A 21475-nucleotide genomic window follows, 5' to 3' on the forward strand; every position below is an offset into this window, starting at 1 on the left:
AGGAAGGTTTTGGATTAGGGTTCTTGAGGGAAAATGTGTCTAAGTATGGGAGAGATGTTTTGGGAAATGTTTTAGAGATGAGAATTGAACTAATGGTATATAGGAAATAACATATGTCCTTTGGAAAAATGGTCCAACACTTAGAAAAAAAAATGAGGCGGGTGAACAGTAATTTCGGTCACTGGAAATTTGCATTTCCTGCCGGACAGATTTTATGAAAATGGGCATAATTTCTTCGTCCGAACTCCGAATGAGGTGAAACGAACTGCGTTAGGTAGCTAACTCAAAGGGCTTTTCATGGATATTTTATGGGCCACCCTATTATTTGTATGCTAGGATATATGACCCTCCAAAGTAGACCCTCGAAAAAGGCTTCACTTAGAAATTTCGGATTTTGATACGGTTGCTCTAAAATTTGGGTTAGACCCATTTCCCACTCAATTTGACCCCCTAAACAAGAATATGAAGTCGGATTTTCGAAAAACGAAACGGAATTTTTTTTATATAGCTAAACAAGTTTTTGGTAACTTCCGAAACACATTTTTAAGAACTTTTTGGGTCATTTCACTTGACCTACACCCCGTAGGTAGGTCTCGTGGGTTGAGACTTAGTCTCCCCACCAAGAACTCCCCAATCCCCCTCTCTGAACCAAATGACGAGAGCACAACACGGGCCGTAACTCCACTTACGGTCCGTAGGTGCTGCTAATTTCCAGCCTTCTAGCCTTAAGTTGGTGATTAGGGATTAAGTTAATTAATTGACTAAGGGCTTAAGGGGTTGTTTAACCAGTTGATTACTCACCTGATAAGCTAGCAAGACCTTAAGCTAAGTCATGAAATCATTTAGAACCAAGACCCTCAAAACAGTCCCCTAAAAAGAGTTTTTAGTTTTAAGTTAGGAGTGAGGGTCAACTTTAGATGGTCATATCTCATAGCTCAAAACGAATTAGGTGGGCCATTACCTATGCAATGAAAGGTCTATGAGTCTTCTTTCCAATGCCACCGAGTTTGCCCTATTCCGATCTTGGAGTAAAAAGTTATTCCCGAAATAGTGAAGCACTGTCAGAACTACGAAGGCCAAACAACGGTCCGTGACTCCACCTACGGTCCGTAGGTGGAGGGCGTAGATGCTGCCAGTTTTATGAAGTTTTTAGTTAAGAAGGGGTTAATGTTTTAATTCGTTATTAACTAGGGGTTAAGGGAGGTCGGTTAGGTGGTTAATTAATGGACTATATAAGCTTATAGGACCCTAAACTAATCCATTAATTCACCACAAGTCAAGACCCCAAAACATAACCCAATTCTTTTCCCTCCCAAAATTCTCTCTCTCAAAACTCTCTCAACTCAAGACTCCATTGAAGAACTTAGAAGGAGATTAGCAAGGGCTTGTAGATGGGAGTTTTCACACGAAATTCATAGGGTTTAACTAAGGTATGGTTGCTCTCCACTCTTGGGATCCCTTTCCCCAAGAGGTCCTTCCAAAGATGGTTTCCAAAATCCCCCAAATTGTAGATTTCAATCCAAAAATGTGGGTCTTCTTTCTAAATATTGAATTGTTGTTATAAACTGATTTTGATTGATGATATATGAACAATTATGGATGCATTCATGTAGTGTTGGTGATTTTTGAAGAATCCCCTAATGAGACCTATGTTTCCCCTTCTTCCTCCAATTCTAACCCTAGTTTGTGTTAGATATTAATTGAAGGCTATGAATTGAATGTAATGTTATGTAATTCATGTTTGTATGATGATATTACCCTAAATTATGTATGATTACTATGGAATTATGGTTAAGTCTTGAATGGGGCCTTCAAGGCTATGAGGAGATGATATCAATGTGATTCTTTATGTATTGTTGAATGTACTTGCTTAATTCATGTATGATGAAGTTGGATGATGGTTCCCTCTTCCTTTTCATCCTAGTTGGTAATTGAGCATATTATGATGAGATGCAATGCAAGTATGAATGTTGTGAGATGTTGGTATTATTGTTGTTATGTTGAATTGAAGGTAATTCTTGTTAACACAATATGAACATGCTATGAGTAAAGGTGTTTTATGTGAAAGGCTTTCTCACACATGTACACACACATGAATGAATGAAGCTATTGACTAATGTAATGAATGTGAGTCTCTTGAAAGGTTTCCTCAATTGTACTCTAAACTAGTCTATGTTATGCATGGTATGATGATGTGAAAGGTCATTCTCACATGATGAAAGTTCTTGATGAAAGGTGAATTACTTAGATTGTAATGATGCTATACCTAATGTGTTGTTGTGGTGTTGATGACCTAGTTTCCTCATCCTTAACCCTCTACACTTGAATTAGCTATGAAGTATGTATGTATGTATGTTATGGTATGATTATTATATGATTGAAAGGTAGTTCTCATGATTATAATGTAATGTAAAGTGAAAGGTTTACTCACTTGCTAAGTGTTTCTAAGGTGAAAGGATTATTACTCACTTATGAACACATATGAGCTATTATGGTAAGATGTCTACATAAGAGTCTAGTAAAGGCTAATGTGAACTTATGTGATGACTAAAGATGATTACAAAAGGGAATTAGATGCTTAGCACCCAAAGGGCATGTAAATGAGATGGGGATCTCACGTTTAGTAAGTCTGGCTCCCCACATGGGTTTCCTCACATTTAGCAAGTCCGGATTACCCACGATATGTGTTGTCTCATGAGATGGAAACCCCCACGTTTAGTAAGTTAGGGTTTCTAGAAGCAATCTCCTTGACCCTTAACTATGTGCCCACATAGGACTCTAGCTTAGTGGATCCACATAGATAACTATGTACGAATGGGTTACACCTTAGGCAAGTGTTAACCCTCTCTTTTCGGTGTGGGAGTAGAACACCGGATTCCATGTAGCTCTCATGGTCTATGTCAGTTATTGCAATATTTCCCTAATGTAAAAGTAAATGAAGGTATGAAAGGTGTGAACTCTTACTAGGGCTTTCTTAAGGGTTTCTACATAGTGTAAGAGAGGGTATGGGACTTCTCTTGCACATTGCACTTGTGGGATCCTAAGGGATGGTTGTAGTAGTGTTTCTCTTATGATTATGATGATTATGACTTATGTATGTTAAAGCTATGTTATGTATGATCATTATGAAGATGGTTTACCTATGGTATGGACTATTTGAATTATGACTAAGATGTATGATATGAACATGTTGTATGAACTATGCCTTAATGGTGTTGTTCTATCTTATTATGATTATTATGAATAATGCATGCTTTAATTGTATTATGTTAATGATTGACTTTTCTTGATATGAACTAATGTTTGTGAATGTCACCTTTACTATGTATATGACCCATGGATAAGACTAATGTATGATAAGTATGAGTATGGTGATCCAAAGGTAATACTTAGTGTAGGTAGGACTATGGACCCTACCTATGCATTGCACAAGTAGAACCTAGGGTTACTTATGTTGTTATTATATTATGATGTAATGGTCTTAATGATTGAATATGCATGAGTAGTATGTCTTGTAATGAGTAATATTGTATTAGGATTATGTTTAGAGACTATGCTTATGGTGATGTTATTATCCTTTGTGCTTTGATGAACTATATGTGTATTGCTTGTGACTTGTGATTCTCCAACTCTTTCAAGATGATGTTCAAAATGTAAAGCATGGTTTCAACTAAATGTCCTTTTAAAGCATGTTTTAATGGTTTTTATGCATGGCTTCCATACTTAGTATGTGTGTTATACTAACCCATATTTCATCTACATTTTTACAAAGTGTAGGGTTTGGTGATGTGATGTCTTATGCTTGGAAGTTAGGTTTCTAAGGAGCTTGGGAATGAAGACTTGGGGAGTCGTCATAGTTTCGAGGATGAACCTACCTCGTACTCTTATGTCATTATGTCTCTATGTTTTATGTCTTTAGACTTGTGTAAGGGTCGTGTCCCTAGTAATTATTATGTAAGGGCCGTGTCCCTAAGTTGTTATGAAAGAGTTGTTATTCTAAATGTTATAGATGATTTGAGACATAGTGTCATAGACTCTCTCCTCTTTTATGAAGACTTCGATTGTAAAGAAAAGTTTTAAATTTTCCGTTATTTTCATATGCTTTAATGTTCATGATATGCTAAGGGCTTGTATAAGACCTCCGAGAGGTCGAGTATGCCGTGTTACGACTAGAAGCTGCTCTCGGGTCGTTACAAATTTCTTATCAAGGTAATTTTCGTATACACCGACCATTCGACTATATAAATCATATGCTTTGCATTGTTGATTTCATCAAAAATGTCTTCCCAACATCTCTGAGGTTCGAAAAGCCTTTGTGACTTGAGATAATTTGTGATATCATCGTTTCAAATGTCTGCATGGGGTATAGTGTAACTTGACACCCCTGTCTCTCCTAGCAAATCGTATACGGGACGACTCCAAATGCAGGGGAGGTAATGCCTCTAGACCTATTACTGTCTTCCTTTACATTACTGTCTTCTAACTCTTGAACTAAATTCTTGGTCCATTTTGATTTGTCATTCACCTTTTCTCTCTTAAGTTTCTTCCCAACAAAAATAACCTCTGCTGGTCAGGTGGGATGTCTTCCTTGTCTTGAATTTTAGCCTTGAAACCTTCAAGATCACTTCCAACATTTTCAATTCATGAGCTTAAAACTGAGGCTCAATTTTCCTCATTGATTAGTGTTTCTCTGTTATCACATTATCTGTGTTTCCACTATTTTTTCTTCTTGGTTTCTTATAACTTGAACTTCAAAATAAGATAGCATTGACACAACAACTGACATTGAAGGACTATATAGATTTGTATTTCCATAATCATCAATAGCAACCTCTTTCACATTCCTCTAGGTGGTTGATTAGATGTAAGATGATATGGTTAGTAGCTACCCATAGCAATCTCAGAATCTCTTGCACCATCCATTGACCTTTGATTGATGTTAACATATCCAATTATAATGTATTCGTCATTATCTTTAAGAAAGAACAAAAGAAGCAAACATTAGTTTGATCAAAATGATCAATAGAGCTAAAATTAGTACTCCATTCGTGTCTATTTGTTTGTCTGGTTTCTGATTTGGCACGGAGTTTAAGAAAGTAAAAAAGACTTTTGTATCTTGTGGTCTTAAGCTAAATATGTGTAAAATGTACACACTTAAACATGTCATGGAAAGTTAGAATGGAAGAGTTATCAGTAAAGGAATAGACATTCTTTGTGAAACAGATTAAAAAGGAAAGTAAGACAAAAAAATTGAAATTGTTTACTCACCGATCATCATTTTTTAATAAACGTAAATCATAAGGAGCCTTAATTTTTGACCTCTTGCATAATTAGTATCAGGAACTGGTTTCTGAGGAGGTTTGTATTCTCCAGGCTTTTCAACTTCACGATTTCCAAGGTAGAAGAATGTCAAGTACTCTCTAGGATCAGCAGTGGTATTTCCCTTGGACTCAAGGGCATTGAATATGTCTGTGTACATCATTTCCATTGTCCTTTTTTGCCAATCTAGAATTTCCTGAACAGAATCAATTTACGGTATACCTTCTCGCCATATATGAAGAATAATGTAGACCGTAAATCTCTCTCCAGCTTGAATCTTGCCCACAATCTTGAGTGAGATCTCCTTTGGGATAAGATGCAAAGCTCTGATGTCCTCAAGCTTGATATCATTTGCAAGCTTCCAACCATAGCAACTTCCAATTAAGTATTGGTTTTCAATGTAAATGAAATTCTTAGCCTGACGAATGGCACTAATGTATGCATCGTGGATACTGTGATCAATGACGTTGTTTTTTTCCAGTAACAAGGCCTACCTTAGAAGCTTCTTCGGGGTTTACATGGAAGTCAGTAACAACACCACCATCAATAGACCAAAATATTTGAACATTCCAAGTTACTCTATCCCCTGATGTTGTAACTTTCGTTGGACGAATAATAAACTTATCAAGATCATTCATTGAGTAGATAAATCTATTTCCAATATGCTTCCTCCACCTTTGCCCAAAATTATACAAGACATCCCATGCAACGGGCCCTTCTAGCCTACAATGAATGTCATGCCAAGGCTCTCTTGGACCATCTTTCGCGATTGAAGAGCCTGGAAAGCTAGGCTGATAGAAATCTTGCTTATGTATTGTGTCCAATGTCCTGAATAATGAGTGATCTCAAGTATCATATCGACCATCCCAAAGATCAATACCACTAAGAAAACATACCTATCATCCTTTTATGTGACATCCCTCTTGGAATTTCAGTGTCTACAACGATCATCATTTGATGATGAGTAAACATTATACCAACTTGAAACCCCTGAATCACTGTCTTTCCACTATCAGCATTACACAGACATAAACAACTGTGGACATCTGTGTTCTTAAAATAATCTGCGGCTTCTTGATCATGAGTTGACATTAGACCATCTTTTATTAGTACCTCATCTGAAGTTATATCATCCCAAACTAGCAATAGAACATTAACTCTTTCACTTGCTTTATTTTTCAGGAGCTCCCTGAGAGTAAGTTCTCCGCTTACCTTTGACCTTTTTGGATTTTTTATCAAGGTAATTTTCGTATACATTGACCATCCGACTATATAAATCATATGCTTTGTATTGTTGATTGCATAAAAAATGTCTTCCCAACATCTCTGAGGTTCGAAAAGTCCTTGTGACTTGAGATAATTTGTGATATCATCGTCTGAAATGTCTGCATCGGGGTAAAGTGTAGCTTGACACCCTTGTCTCTCATTGCAAAACGTATACGGGACTCTTCCTAATGCAAGGGAGGTAATGCCTCTAGACCAATTACTTTCTTGCTTTACACATTACTGTCTTCTAACTCTTGAACTAAATTCTTGGTCCATTTTAATTTATCATTCACCTTTTCTCTCTTTCTTATGTTTGCTCTAATTACTCACTATAGGCTTTTCCATGGAACTTGCTTAAACCGTGGCTATTATTTGCTTATGCACTTCATTTGATCTGTTCCTTCAAACTTTTGACAAGAAATATTTCATTTTCTCCCTGCTTCCTTCCTCCTTTTTGTGTTTTCTTTATTTGGTTTTTGAGTACATAGTTCTCTTTCTTTGATTTCTATTGCCACTAAAGCTTCTTTCATTTCTCTTATGTGATTGAAATTGATATTTGTGATAGTACTTTGCATGAGCCATTGTCTGTCATTTCTATTTTTTTCCCAATTAACTACCACTACTCTGCTATATGTTGAGCTAAAAATGTTGAATCAAAATGAGTGATATTTTAATTGACAAAATCATTTTTTTATTCAAGGAACTAAAAAAGATCATATGTTTCATGTTTACCAAAATGTTGAAGGATACCACATGAAGTTTAGTATATTTGGCAGCTATATATTCTCCTCTGCTGTTGACTTTCCTTTATCGGGTATTTTTGAAGCGATTACCCATTTGCCTATATTAGCCTATAATCGATCACATCCCAAGAACCCGTCTCATTATTGTTATTTTTTATTGTTTTCCGTTGTTTATAGTTGATAATCAAAACCAAAACGCCTCATTTGACATTCGTGTCACCCCCTGATTTGAATGATGTCTTTATTCGATAATGTTTGTTCCTATGACTGATTTGACCATGTTCATAATTCCAAGTTGAATCTTAAACACGTACCGCTCCCTATGGGATTCGACCCCAACTCATTTAGTTGAGCTTTATACTGATTTACGATCGTTGAACACCTAGAATTGGATGAGGTGTGCTTGAAACGTTAAATTAAAATGGCGCCACTGCCGGTGAGTGGTGTTGTTTGAGATTCTTTTGGTGAAGTTGAATTTTGTTCTTTTTAGTCATAGTTGAATTTACTTACTTTTAGTTTTAGTTTCCGTGCTGTTATTTGTTAAAACAGAGGAAATAAGTGTCAACGGATGCAATGGTAGCCAAGTGGGCCACCAAGATGACATCGGAAACCTCAATGATGTCAATGAACCGAATGTCAATGACCCAAATATAGTGGGTGGAGTTGGTGCCATTCGCTTGCCTCTGGCTGAAGGGAACGATGTGTTCCACATTACAAGCACAATGTTGCAGCTCTTGCAATTGAAAGGGTTGTTTAGTGGGTTGGCTCATGAGGATCTCCATGAGCATATAAGGAACTTTGTTGATGTTTGCGGGTTGTTCTCCTTTAAGAACATATCCCAAGAGTCGGTCCGGTTGAGGCTGTTCCCATTTTCTCTAATGGGAGAAGCATGTAAGTGGTTGGCTGAGTTGCTAAGAGATTCTATCACTTCGTAGGAAAAGCTTGTCACCGCATTCCAAGTGTGAATTTTCCCTCATTTGAAGATGATGACACTTAGGGACAACATCCAAAGTTTCAAGCGTTTGGAGGGTGAGACAATTCATGAGACTTGGCTTAGATTTAAGAAGTTGGTGCTGCAATGCCCAACTCATGGATTTCCCGACAACGTTTTCCTGTAATACTTTTACCGAAGCCTTGATTCGGTGAACAAGGGAGTGGCTGATCAACTTTCTCCAGGAGGTTTAATGCAACAACCTTACATTATAGCAACCCAGCTCTTGGATGGTATGACAAAAATTAACCGGGCATGGTACACCCGTGAAGATCAGGTCTCCCCTCTCACTTTTATATTAACAAAAGAGCAGCTTGATAAAGATCAAGAGAAGGACCAAAACATGGCAAAAATGATGACCCAACTTGACATTTTGGCCAAAAATGTCATGGGAGCTGGTGCTAAGAGTGTCAATGTTGTGGGTGTGGGTTTTTTAAACCCCGATGAGGCCAAGTTTGAAGCGTTGTACAATGAGGAAGTGAACTTCCTAGCCAACCAATGAGGAGGTTATCGTGCAAACTACCCAAGGCCGGGTGGTAACCAAGGTTGGAACAGAGATGAGAGTTGGAGAGACCGGGATAGAGAGTGGCGCGATCGTAACCCCACCTGGAAGGAAAGAGAAGGGGAGAAAGATAGGTATGTTCCTCCCCACGAGCGTCAAAAGCCCAAAGATTCTGAGGGTGGTCGGGCTGAAAATATGCTCTCTCGTATTCTCAACAAGGTTAAAGGGTCCGATAAAATTTTGAGGAAGATGTAACGACCCTTAACCAGACGGTGACCTCTCATTCCGTCTCTATCAAGCAGTTGGAGACCCAAATGGGTCAAATTTCTTCTCATTTAAACCCCGAGAAAACAAGAGGGGTTGCCTAGTGATACTATAGCAAACCCCAAGAATGAAGTTTGAGTGGGGACTTGCGTCGTGCCACGACATTAACTAAGGCGCTTCTTGGGAGGCAACCCAAGTTTTTTTGCTTTACATTTTTTTTGGAATAACGGGTGTTGATTGTGCAGGTTGAAGTGTGGAATGTGTTGGAAAAGTGCAGGTTGGTGAGCAAAATGTCTAGTCAGTGACTCGACGAAGAGGTCATCGAGCCTGATTTGGACAACCGTTGGGCTCAGGCAAATATCAGGTTGGAGTTTATAAAACTCGGCGGGCCCATGGACAAATGGGCAAATCGTCGAACAGGTCGGTATGCCCGACTTTGTCCGCCATTTAGACCCCCACATTAACTGGAGGTCCTATAAAACTAGGCGGGATAAGTAACCACTCGACGTGTCGCCTAGTGGGTCGGCGAGGAAAAATAACATCGCCGAAAGGGCGCGAACTGGATGGTTTTTAAAAGGCCAAAGGTTTAAAATTTCAAACTCTTTCACATTCCCTCATTTTTAACTTCATACAATCACACCTGCACTTTAAATTTCCTATATTTTTGCATCTTACTGCTTTTTGCCCGTCATTCTTGTGTTTGGAGTTGAAATTATTTGCCGCCTAGCATTTCAATTCATATTTCGGCATTAAAGGTTGGTTTTTCCGAACTCTTAATTAGCGGTTAAACTCAAATGCATTTTTATAGATTGTGTTGATGTGTGATGGGCCTCTCTGAAATAAAAAATGTGTGCTAGTTTGCCGATTTTAATTTCGATATTGTGCATAAATTACCTAAATTATCGTTTCCCTAATTTTCGTGCTTTAAAATTGATCGTAATCTTGTGGGTTGTGTGAAATCGTTGTTGAGTCTAGTCGGGTGAAGTTTGAGTAACCCCAAATTGTGCTAAATGACGTGATTTGCCCAATGATGGAGTGTTTGACATCATTCTGAAGGGCTAAAGTCGTCAAATGACCAATTTTGGACAAACCATGAAAGTCTGAGTACCTGGTGGCATGGGTGATATGGGTCTAAGCTTAATTGAGTTAGTATGTGGTTTGATTTTAATTTTTGGGGCTGTGAGTTTGATTTTGGGAGTTGGGGTTGAAAATAGGCATATTGAGCAGTTTGGCTAGCTCAGTCAAGCTTGCCGAACCACTCGGCGGTTCGCCGAAATCCCCTTTGATTGCCTTTAATTTCACGAATTGTTCAGTTTGGTTCTATAACTTTCAACGAGAATCCTGAGCTCGCCGAGTTCACTCGGTGACTCGCCGAAAGTCTCCTTTGATCGCCCTTTCTGCACCCCAACTCCTAAAACATACTGTAACTTTTGGCGGGTTAGTCTGTGATCGCTGAATGATGTCGGCGATTTGCCGAAGGGCCCGAAACATCGCTGACCTGTTATTTTTCGAGGAAAATTTTGAGCCAATCCTTTCGACGACTCGCCGATCGATTCGGCGAGTCTTTCTGCCGCATAATCTCTGCATTTTTCTTGAATTGTTCTAAATCATTTTGGTGTATTTTTGCAGATATGGCTAGAACCAACCTGGACAACAGTGGTATGCCGCCCCGCAATAGGGCATGGGGAATTGTTATAAATGAGGGAGCAACTACTCCCTCTAAAAAAGGCAAACAAGCACCTCCAAAAAGAGGCAATGGAAAGGGCAAAGTGCCCACAACTGAGATATCGGAGCACAACTCTGGCAGTGACGGGGAGCCCTTCGATTCCCAGGCTGCATTCTCTAAATCTGAGGATGACCAACCTCTGCAATCCCAGCGAGCTGAGATTCGCTCCATAGTTCGTCAAGGTCCATCTAAGATCCCAGAGGTCACCCCTCCTATTGCTAATACAGTGCCAGCTTTGGCACAGACGGTGGTTCTAGCGCCACCAGTTCAGGGTCCCCTTCCCCGGCTACTTAACATATTAAAGGCCGAGGGATTGAGGACGATTCTCGAGGAGAAGAGGCTAGCTACAGATGGACTAGTGTACATGCATCCTAATGTGTGGGACACTCTCCAGTTCCAAAGGTTTGAGCAGTTCACCAAGCCCCGAGGCCCCTATATTTCTATATGGGTCTAGGAATTTTACACAGCGTACGGTGACCTGGTACCTAAGGGCAAGAAGAAGGTCAGTGCCATTAGACCGGTAGAGTCTATCATGGTTCGGGGGACAATAGTGAGATGCAGTCGCGATTATATCAACGTGGTATTTGATAGAGGGTCAGGTTTTTACTACCCGAATTTGGCTACCACTATGACACCTTTAGATGATTTCAAGGGCTAGCTTGCCCCCTTCATTTCTAACACCACCCCGAGGGGGATTGAGGCAAGAGCTCCGATTGAAAAGAAGGAGTTGAATGTAGTTGTGCGGTACTGGTTTGGATTCATTAGGAGCTCCATTATGCCTTCACAGAATGAGTCAATCCTCTGCCATCCAAAGGCGACCTGTCTTAGGTCAATCATATCCCGGAGGAGCATTGACTTGGGACTCATCATTGAGTAGGAGATGACCATAAGGGCCAAGCAGCTCCACACGTCCCTTTCCTTCTCGATCCTGATTATAGAGCGCCGACGTGCTGGAGTCCCTCGTGATGAGAAGAGTGACGTAGAAGTCATCCCCACATCTTCCACAGATATCCGGAGCATAGAGGTTGAGTATACTCAGGAAGAGGCTGATAGGAGGAGAGCGGCTTCGGTGGATACATCCCCGGTGGTTGATGTTGATTTGATACCTGCAGAGGCATCTTTGCCTACTCCGGGCCGTCAAGTACACCCGCTTCCACTTCTTCTCAAGTTCCTGGTTTTTCTTTTGCTCCCTAACCTACCAAGATAACCCAGGTCTTGCTCCTCACGATGGGGCACCTAGCCCATTCTGCCGATGTGCGGGTTACTGATGTTTGCGTAATCAAGACACAATTTCCGCTGCAAGTGTCTACGATCGTACAATAGTTTAGTAATCCAACCAAGGGTTGGGGTCGAGTCCCAAGGGAGTGGGCGTGAGAATTAGTGGTTAAGGGCAAAAGTGCTCAAGCTAATCGTAGCTAAAAACTTTGGCGAATGAAAACATAACAAATTAAAAAGGGTGACGCAAGCGTCAAGTATCAAATGGGGGTTTGTAAGCAAGAAACAACTAAAACAGTGAAAATAAGGAAAAATACAAGTATGGAGATGGGATTCTTGGGATGTGATAGGAATACGGGATAGACTAAATCATTGGGTACATGCTTTTGATAGTAAATTCATTGAGTATTTGTGACTAGGCTAGACATTAAGGGGGATAAGCTCTCTCTCAAGCAACTTACCTCGTTTCAAATGCGTTCCTATCAGACACCCACTTGCCGCATGAAGAACAGCCTACGCCTTAACCCACTCACTCTCTCTAGTTGAGTGTGTGGACATGGGACTAGGGTTCACTCTCTCGAGCTGAACCTCATGTCGACCCACTCACATTGGCCAACAATTTAGTGGTCTTAGTTTTACAACCTCTCTCTCGAGCAAGCCGAAAACACATAAATCAACTTGTATTTGCAACTACAAATTCATTAAATTCATCCACAACCACTAAACGAAATCACATTTAAACTACGAATAGACTATCAACAAGCAAGACCCAATAACTAATCTAACCCATATTCACAAAATCACACCCCAAGAATTGGGGTTTTAGCTAGGCATGTAAAAGAGATAAAGACGTATACCAATATCAATTTCCATCAATGGATATGCAAGATTAAGTCTTAAAACATGCCAAGAGTGGAGAATCCAAGAGACCCAAGTCTAATTCCTTGAATTTAAAACCCTTTGAAAGATCCAAGTTTTTCAAAACCCTCTCCAAAACTTAGAGAAAATATCTCCAAAAACTCTGTCTAAAACTTAATAATCTAAAAACTAGATAAAATAAGGTAAAATTCACTGCTAAGAATAAAAACTGAACTAGTATTTATAGTTTTCAGAACATGTTCTCCGAAAGATCTTTCAACGACGTTAGTGGGAATCGCCGATGCATTTGGCGATCCGCCCTTTGGTCTACTTCGTTGCATTTCATCAGTTGCCTTCAATATCTTTGTGTCCTGGATAATTGGGCGATGCATCACTGCTTCATGGAGTCGCTCGGCGATATGCCGATTGCTCTTTTTCACTGTCGATTTGCTCATTTCCTTCAGGGCTCAGCACACTGGAATAAAAGGAGAATATGCAATCTATTGGCGATTTGCCGAATGGGTTCGGCAATTCGCAGATCTTCATTTCTTCGTTCTTTTAGCTTCTTTTGCTCATTTTTGCTCGATAGTGTCCATGCTTTCCCTCAAATTTCAAATACCTGAAACTTAAAGGTTTTCATCAGATATCGAGATAAAACATGCATTTGAGGACACTAATTTAATCAAAATATAGCTCTAAATGAGTCCAAATCGTGGACTCATCAACACCCCCAACTTAAACTTTTACTTGTCCTCAAACAAACTCAGGTTCGGTCGTTCAAAAAGGGTGTTTTGAACAGTGCTACACAAGACTCGATCATGAATGCACACAACAAGTCTCAATTTACTTATGCAAAGAATCTCATGCTCACAATACTTGCCTCAAATGCAAGTTCAAGCTCAACTAAAGTGTTTGAATGCCCTCACAGAAAGAATGATTCCATAATCGCTCATAATGACTTAATCATCTAAAGTTCTGGAATCAGATGCAACACTCACACTCACAAAGATGAAAACAATGCATGCTTTCACCCATAGGTTTGCCTGTATTTTCCAATTGACATTTGTTTCAGCTTTCTCAAGATCAGAAAGGTCTTTTCAAGGCTTGTAATGGGGCTAGTGCAGAGGTATGGTCATTTAGGCTTAGTGGATTTCATCCTCATGAATTGTGGTGCTCACGACACTTCTTTCCCTTTTCCTTCATCATTTTGTTTAGTGCTCATAAGTCATCCTATTATTCACTTTCCCATAGCGTGTTGGAAACCCCCTTTCTTTTGCACTTTATTCCGCAACTTTCTTTTTCATTCTTTTCTTTTCTTTTTTTTTTATGTGGAGGGGTTCCATTTTTCTCAACACCATGGGTTAACGGAGACTTCCCTTGCACTTCTTGATTTTCCCTTTTCTTCTCACCACACCCCCAACTTAGGCTTTTGACCTAAGTTGACTATTTATTAAACCACAAATCAAGAGGATTAACAATAATGGATTAAGAAAGGTCTAATTTTCATCAAGTTTCTTCCAAAGAGGGATAAGGTTCAAGAGGTGTTCAAGAGAGGTTCACATACTCACAAGGTAGGCCACAAAAGCGGTATATGTTAAATTCCCTCACACTTTTCAAAGTTGCCTAAGATCATGTCAAGAGAAAGTTTTACTTAGTCGATCGGACAAACGGGACAAATTCTAGGATATAGCATGCATGTTTCAAAGTAAGCTCATCACACTAGGCATCGACACTATAGTCAAACAAGACTCCACACTTTCTCTAGTGTGCAACGGTCATTACAAGAGACTCGATTCGATACTAGGCTAGTCAAAACGAGATGCAAAGAGTTCATATATTGTCTATGCAACTTCATTTGGCCTTATCATAGTCGCGCATTCATGTTCGTTCGATTTAGAGCACTATTTAAGTCATCGGTATTGATCAGGACCGAGACTTAAATTTTGCAAAAGAAAAGCCACATTCATCACACAAGAGGTGGCAAAAATTTTCAGACAGGTTGAAATCATTTTGCAATAAAATAAATAAAATGAGCCATACGCTCAATCATCCACAGAAACAGATAAAATACAATTTTAAAGCAGAACAACCCAAATATATACACAAAACACAACTATCAACACAAAAGGTGTGGGCCTCACCCCACCACAATTAAAAAGTATTTATCTTCAAATGCAAATAAAAGTATCCAAAAGTAAAAATATAATAAGACGGAGAGGGAGGTAAAAAAAAGGTCCTATTTATGCAGTCTCTCTCTCTGTCGGGGTCTCAGTGGCTGGTGTAGCAGTCTGTAGTTAGGCATCAGTGCCCGAAGTATACAGAATAGCAATGTCAGATCCACTAGGAGTTGTTGTGGACGTCTCAGTCGGCAATGTCTGGATCACCGGTTGCACAACCATCTTTATAAGATCTGGCAAGTCTCTTAATATCCCCTCATCTCTACTCTCCTCAGCATGTACTGATATCAACTTCTCATCGATCTCTACATGTGCTGTGCCATCCCCCTGCACATCTCTGGTGGTAGCCGGAGGAATCTCGGAGGTCTCAAGAGCATCCCTGTCCTTAGTAGTCTCTAGTAGTGAAGTGAAGTGAAGTCAGTAGACTTAAGATAGTCTACCTTCTTCCTCAAACTCGCAATCTCGGCTTTTAAAGTCGTCACCTCAGATGCCTCTCCATGTCTGCTCTCACAAGCATGACTCTCACTGTCAAGGCATCAACATAAGTCTGAAGGGGGGTAAGTGATGCTAGTATGGCACTGTCAATCATCCCCAGGATGGATCTCTCCAATCGGGTAGCTCTCACATCAACTGAATAGGCCAATTGCCCCATCATCAGGATCATGGCCTGAGTAATCCTGGCAGGCTGGGAGGATGAGGAAGCACCTGGAGCATGTGAGGAAGAGGAAAAAAGAGTGGGTATACCTGAGGGCTCAGAGGTCGGAGTAGGCGAACGTGCCTCATGAGTCCACATTGACCTTTGGAGAAGTATCTGCTAGAGCTGCTCTCCTCCTGTCAATCTCCTCTCGTGTGAACTCAACCTCAATACGCCGAATATCCGTGGAGGATGAAAGGATGACTTCTGTATCATTCACAGGATCCCGGGGTACTCCGGCACACCGGCATAACTCAATGATCAAAATCATGAATGGCAAAGAGGTAAGTCTCTGCTTGGCTCTCATGGCCATCTCTTGCAAAGTCAGCAGTCCTTGGTCGATCCGCCTCATGGCCATGATAGAACCGAGGCAAGCCACCTTAGGATGGCGTAAAATAGTGATGTTGATAAAACCAAACCAGAACCGAGAGGTAATGTTCATGTCCCTCTTATCAATGGGAGCTCCTGCATCTATCCACCTTGGGGTGGTGTCAGAAATCATCGGAGTCAACCAACCCTTCAAATCATCCAGGGACTGAACAATCGGCAACCCCTCGTAAGGGAGTGCAGAGTGCAGCGGTCTACCTAATACAACAATAATATGCTCGTTGTGGCACTCTACCTCCTTACCTATGACCATGATTGATTTCATTGGTCGAAACTCACTTGCCTTCTTCTTGTTTTTAGGCACTAACTCCTCATAGGCTGTGTTGAATTCCCTAACCGAAGACGTAATATAAGGCTTCGAGGTCTTGTGAACTGTTCAAACCCATGGTATCGGAGCATGTCAAGCACATCAGGATGCTTGCCTTAATTTCTCCTCTATGATTGTCCGTTAACCATCACCTTTCAATCTGTTTAACAGCCTCGATGGAGGAACTATAGGGAATACATAGGTGACTGGAGGTGCCTGAGCTAGCACTGATTTAGTAGTAGGTGGGATAGCAGTTGAGGAGGCTCCAGTGGGGGTAGGCTGAGATCTAGCCTGGTGTCTGCTACTACGGTGAATTAAGAGCTCATCATCTTCCGGTTCAGAAAAATCTGGCTCAATAGCTTCCCCTTTCTTAGCAATATGTTTCTTTTGTTTGCCTTTATCTCCCAGTGGGAGATCTTGCTTTCTTTTTTGTGAATGACGTGATCTGCATTCATTTATCGTAATGCCCTTTGCCTTTTTCTGAGGTGGCTCGGTTAGATTGGTGCATACCATATCTGCAAAATATCGAGAAGAAACTCAAATGTAAGAACAGAAAAGTTATTGCAGATAGACTCGCCGAACCTCTTTGGCGAGCTAAGTCAAGCTCGCCGAAGGGATTGGCTCAACAATTAAGGCAAATTGGTGATATGAGAGTACCTTCGGCGAGCAAGGGTTTGTCCGCCGAAAGTTACAGCGCATAATCTCAGGGGTGCAAATAAAGAGTACTTTCGGCGAACTCAGGCGTCTCGCCGAAAGTTACAGACTCAAACCACAAACTTGACATGAAATTAAATGCGAGATAAAGAAAATAGGAGAACCACCGAGTGATTTGGCGAGCTCGACTCAGCTCGCCGAATGACCCAACGTGCCCATTTTCTGTTTACATCCCTACTTCATTCAAATAGGGAGAAACGTCGTGGTGACTCAAAATATAATCAATTAAATCAATTTTAAAAGAATTTTAAGAATAAACGAATTTTAAAGGAGTCGCCACCTAATTTTAGGAAAAAACTAGGAAACCAATTAAATGATTTACGAAACCATTAGATTCTAGGTAAGGGGTTCAAGTTATTCCGAAGGAAAGGTGTTAGGCAATCTTCAAAATCCACAAATGTGGGTCCTAATTGAATTCGTATTTTTCAAATTGAGGAGGAGATAAAACTATATACAAGTATAATAAACAAGTAATATACACAAATAATAAAATAAAACAATAATAAATAAAAAATATGAGTTCGAATAGCTTTAATGGGAAGCAACTCTGTGTACCTGTAAAGACCCTTAGTAAAAGTGTTAGTAATATATAAATATGAATATTCAAATAATAACTTCAAAATAAAAATCCGTCTTATTAACATGGGAGGCCTTGAAATTCGACGATAATTTCTTCATCGGCCAATTTTAACATATAAAAACTACAAACATAAACTAAATTTCCGTCTTTTAAAATGGGAAGGCCTCCAAAATCGACAAATTTTTTTTCTCATTGGCCAACTATTGTAACAATTTAAATAAAACTAATGATGAAGATTGGAAGGAAATAATTATAAAATAACAAGCTAATAAAAAATTGAACAGTAATAATTTTCTGAAATAAAATTAGAAACCCCAAATATAAAATCATGAAAAAATAGGCCGCATTAAACTAAAACAAGTATTAATTCGATCAACCAAAATAAATAAAAAAAGATGAGAAAACATAATAATAATATATTAAAATAACAACATCAACGGTAACAATAATAACATGACTAATATTATAATAATAAAATAATAAGGCAAAATGGTCTGTTGGACCCTTATACTTGACTCAGATTGTAAACTGGACCCTTCTATTCTCTAAAGTTTCAACCAGACACTTCAACTCAAACAAAATAGAAAGTTTAAATCCTTATGTCAGCCGGTGTTCCTCACTCGATTTGACATGGATGACACATCATATCCACATAAAAAAAAGCCACGTCATATCCATCTCATTAATTTAATTGTCACAATGCTTTTTTATATATTTATTTTATTAAGCAAATAATTACTTAAAAAAAATATTTTTCCCCTTTGTTCTCAAGAACTCTAACCCAAAAGAAAGTTCATTAACATTTGACAGCCCCATTTGAGCTTACAATTTCATCAAAATTGATATTAGAAGAAAGCACTCAAACCCTACTACTCTTAATACTAAACTTGACACCAAAAAGCTTGAAATTGAAAGAAAAATTCAAACTTGAAAAAAGAAAGATCAAGAAATATGAAAATTTCAAAGTTGTATCTATGATTTAAAAGAGAGATGAAAAATTGTTTTTTATTTTTTTAGAAGTTTTGCTTCTAAAGAGATAAAAAGAAGCAAGTAGTAGCAGCGAAAATCATTCTTCAATTTCGTATTGAGCTTTCAATTTGGAGAAGATTTTTTTCTTTCGTTTCCAATTATTTTTGTTTTGGATTTTTGATGAAAGTGTTGTTTTCATTTGAAAAGTGAGGAAAAATAAGATTTCAAGAAAAAATAATTGATAATAGAGAGGATATGGATATAGCAGTTAAGAGATCTACTATTTTCCAAAAAGGTGGTTGGGTGGGTGGTTTGAAGAAGAAAGGGATTTTCTTTTTCTTTTTCTTTTTTTGCCTTTTTTTTAAGGTAGGTAAATTTATTTTTTCTTTTTATTTAATTTTCTTAACTTTTTAATTCAATTCACGCTCATGTTTCGCGTGTGTAACACGTATTTTTCCAACTCAGCTAAATTAATGCCACCTAAGGCTGGTCAATGGTCAAAGGGACTTAAAATTTTTTGTTGTTTGAGTTGAAGTGTCCAGTTGAAACTTTGTAAAGTAGAAGGGTCCACTTTACAATTCGAATCAAGTATAAGGGTCTACCAGACCCTTTTGCCAAATAATAATAATAACAAAACTAACAACAAAACTCAATAACAAAATAATAAATAATCGAGTGATTCAGCAACCAAATTTGAACAAAGTCATAAAATGAAACACATCAATATTAAACAAAAACAAACCAAGATAACAATTAAATAATAGATGGCAAAAAAAATAAAAAATAAAAATAGACACGAATAAATCAAAATCTCATCGGCAACAATGAAGAGAAAACTATATTAGTTGATTTTAATGGAGCTCATATCTCAAGCAAAATAGTATAAAATTAGTGAATCCACATCCAAAATGAAAACAATACACTCTAAAATATCAACATAAATGGTCGGAAAAGATAATATTTAGCAAAAATCAAGCCAATCGCTGGAAAAATCGTGAATTCAATCAGATCTGGAAGCTCTCGGGGGTGACAGTGGTGGTTGTCAGTTGTACTCGTTTGGACAGAGCTCCGATGGTTGTTTCCGATTTGCTTCGTGGTTTGTGCTCTTACCAGAGTCACAATTTTGACCCAAAACACCTATAAAATGAAGAAGAAAACATGAAAGAGGAAGGGGGATAGGACTGGTTCGTTTTGGGTCTTGTTTGGAGTTGTTTTCGCCGAAGTTTCATGTTTCACGGTGGTGTCTTTGATTGTTGTCATCTCTGGGTTGTTTCTTGTGGTTTCAGGCGAGTTTGGGGAAAATGGGAATGGGGTTTTTGGTTTGATATTTGGTGTTGCAGAATAGAGGAGCGGTGGAGGTGGTGGGTTTGGCGGTCGTTCGCCGGAAAAAGGAGAAAACAAAAAGGGGGTTTTGGGATGGTGGACTGCCGAATTCCGGCAGATATTTCGCTGGAAAATATGGACACTTAAAAGGATTCCTTCAACACTTAAAAAATCTAAAAAATTACCCCCTCAAGTCTTATCCACCCTCTTGCCTTAATGAATAAATTATTGTTTATGTAGAAAATTGAAAACTACCTATAGTACGATACCATTATCTAAAAACCATGGGCCGAAACCACTAGTTTATAAAATAGTCGTATACAAAAACTTATCTATATTTGAATGAATTTCTAAAATGTGCAAAATATCAAAATGAATATTAACAAATATAACTAATAAAATCAATATTAAAAAATATAATAAACGTAACTAATGACATGTAAAAATGCAATTTTAAAATTAAGTAATAAAAAAAATCCTAAATTTTGATAAATAAGGATAGTTATCGATAAAATTATTTAAAATTATGAAAAAATTATTTTGAACTATTAAATAAATAAAACTTAAAAGTTACGAATTTTGAAAATGATAGGCCAAAATTGGGTGTCAACAGTTGTCCCTTTCGTTGGATATGATTGATGAAAGAAATCGTGGAAAACGAAATTGACAAACCCAATTTTGGCCAAACACATGACACTTTATATAAAAGTGTGGTAGGAATGTGGTGGAAGTCGATCTCGGACTTGCCTCCAAAAGGTTCCACGCTATGTTACGTCCTTGTTGAAGTAATCCGCACCTGTAGCTCAACTGAGAATGCATCATCTTGGATGTTCTCAAAAAACAAAGATGAAACTCATTAGTAGAGACAAAATTATAGGAAAAAATGTAGCATCTCTTACGATACGACAAATGAAGATGATCCATTGGTAGGATAAAAATGCATGTCCATCGATAGGACGAATGAAGATAATGATCCATCGGTAGGATTTTGAATGTATGTCCATCGGTATGACGGATGAAAAAAGATGTTCCATCAGTATGATTTCGAATGTATGTCCATCAATAGGATGAATGAAAATGATCCGTCGGTAGGATCTAAATGTATGTCTATCGGTAAGACGAATGAAAATGATGATCCATCGGTAGGATCTAAATGCATGTCCATCGATAGGACGAATGAAAATGATGATCCATCGATAGGATTTTGAATGTATTTCCATCGGTATGACAAATAAAAATTCTTTCACCGCAAGTCTCATCCGACTTGAACGTGGAATAGATAGGGTGCACATCTTTCACCTCCGAATATATGCGACTTAAATGCAAATATATTTCAACGCAAGTTCCCTTCGACTTGAACGTTGAAAAGATATGGTGTGCATCCTTCACCTCTGAATAGATGCGACTTAAATGCAAATATCTTTCAACACAAGTTTCCTT

General features: G+C 38.6%; 1 protein-coding gene and 1 pseudogene across 1 annotated transcript in view; both read right to left on the reverse strand.

The window, feature by feature from the left end:
• The window catches only part of LOC125821071 (tetraspanin-6), a 1176838-nt gene that overhangs the window by 723768 nt on the left and 431595 nt on the right, over window positions 1-21475 (reverse strand). The gene's annotated exons all lie outside the window — the stretch shown is intronic.
• Window positions 4837-7177, reverse strand: LOC125821056 (phospholipase D alpha 1-like; annotated as a pseudogene).

The sequence above is a fragment of the Solanum verrucosum genome, unplaced genomic scaffold (assembly GCF_900185275.1).
Source record: "Solanum verrucosum unplaced genomic scaffold, falcon-dt-bn FXZP01000050.1, whole genome shotgun sequence".
Classification (NCBI taxonomy): domain Eukaryota; kingdom Viridiplantae; phylum Streptophyta; class Magnoliopsida; order Solanales; family Solanaceae; genus Solanum; species Solanum verrucosum.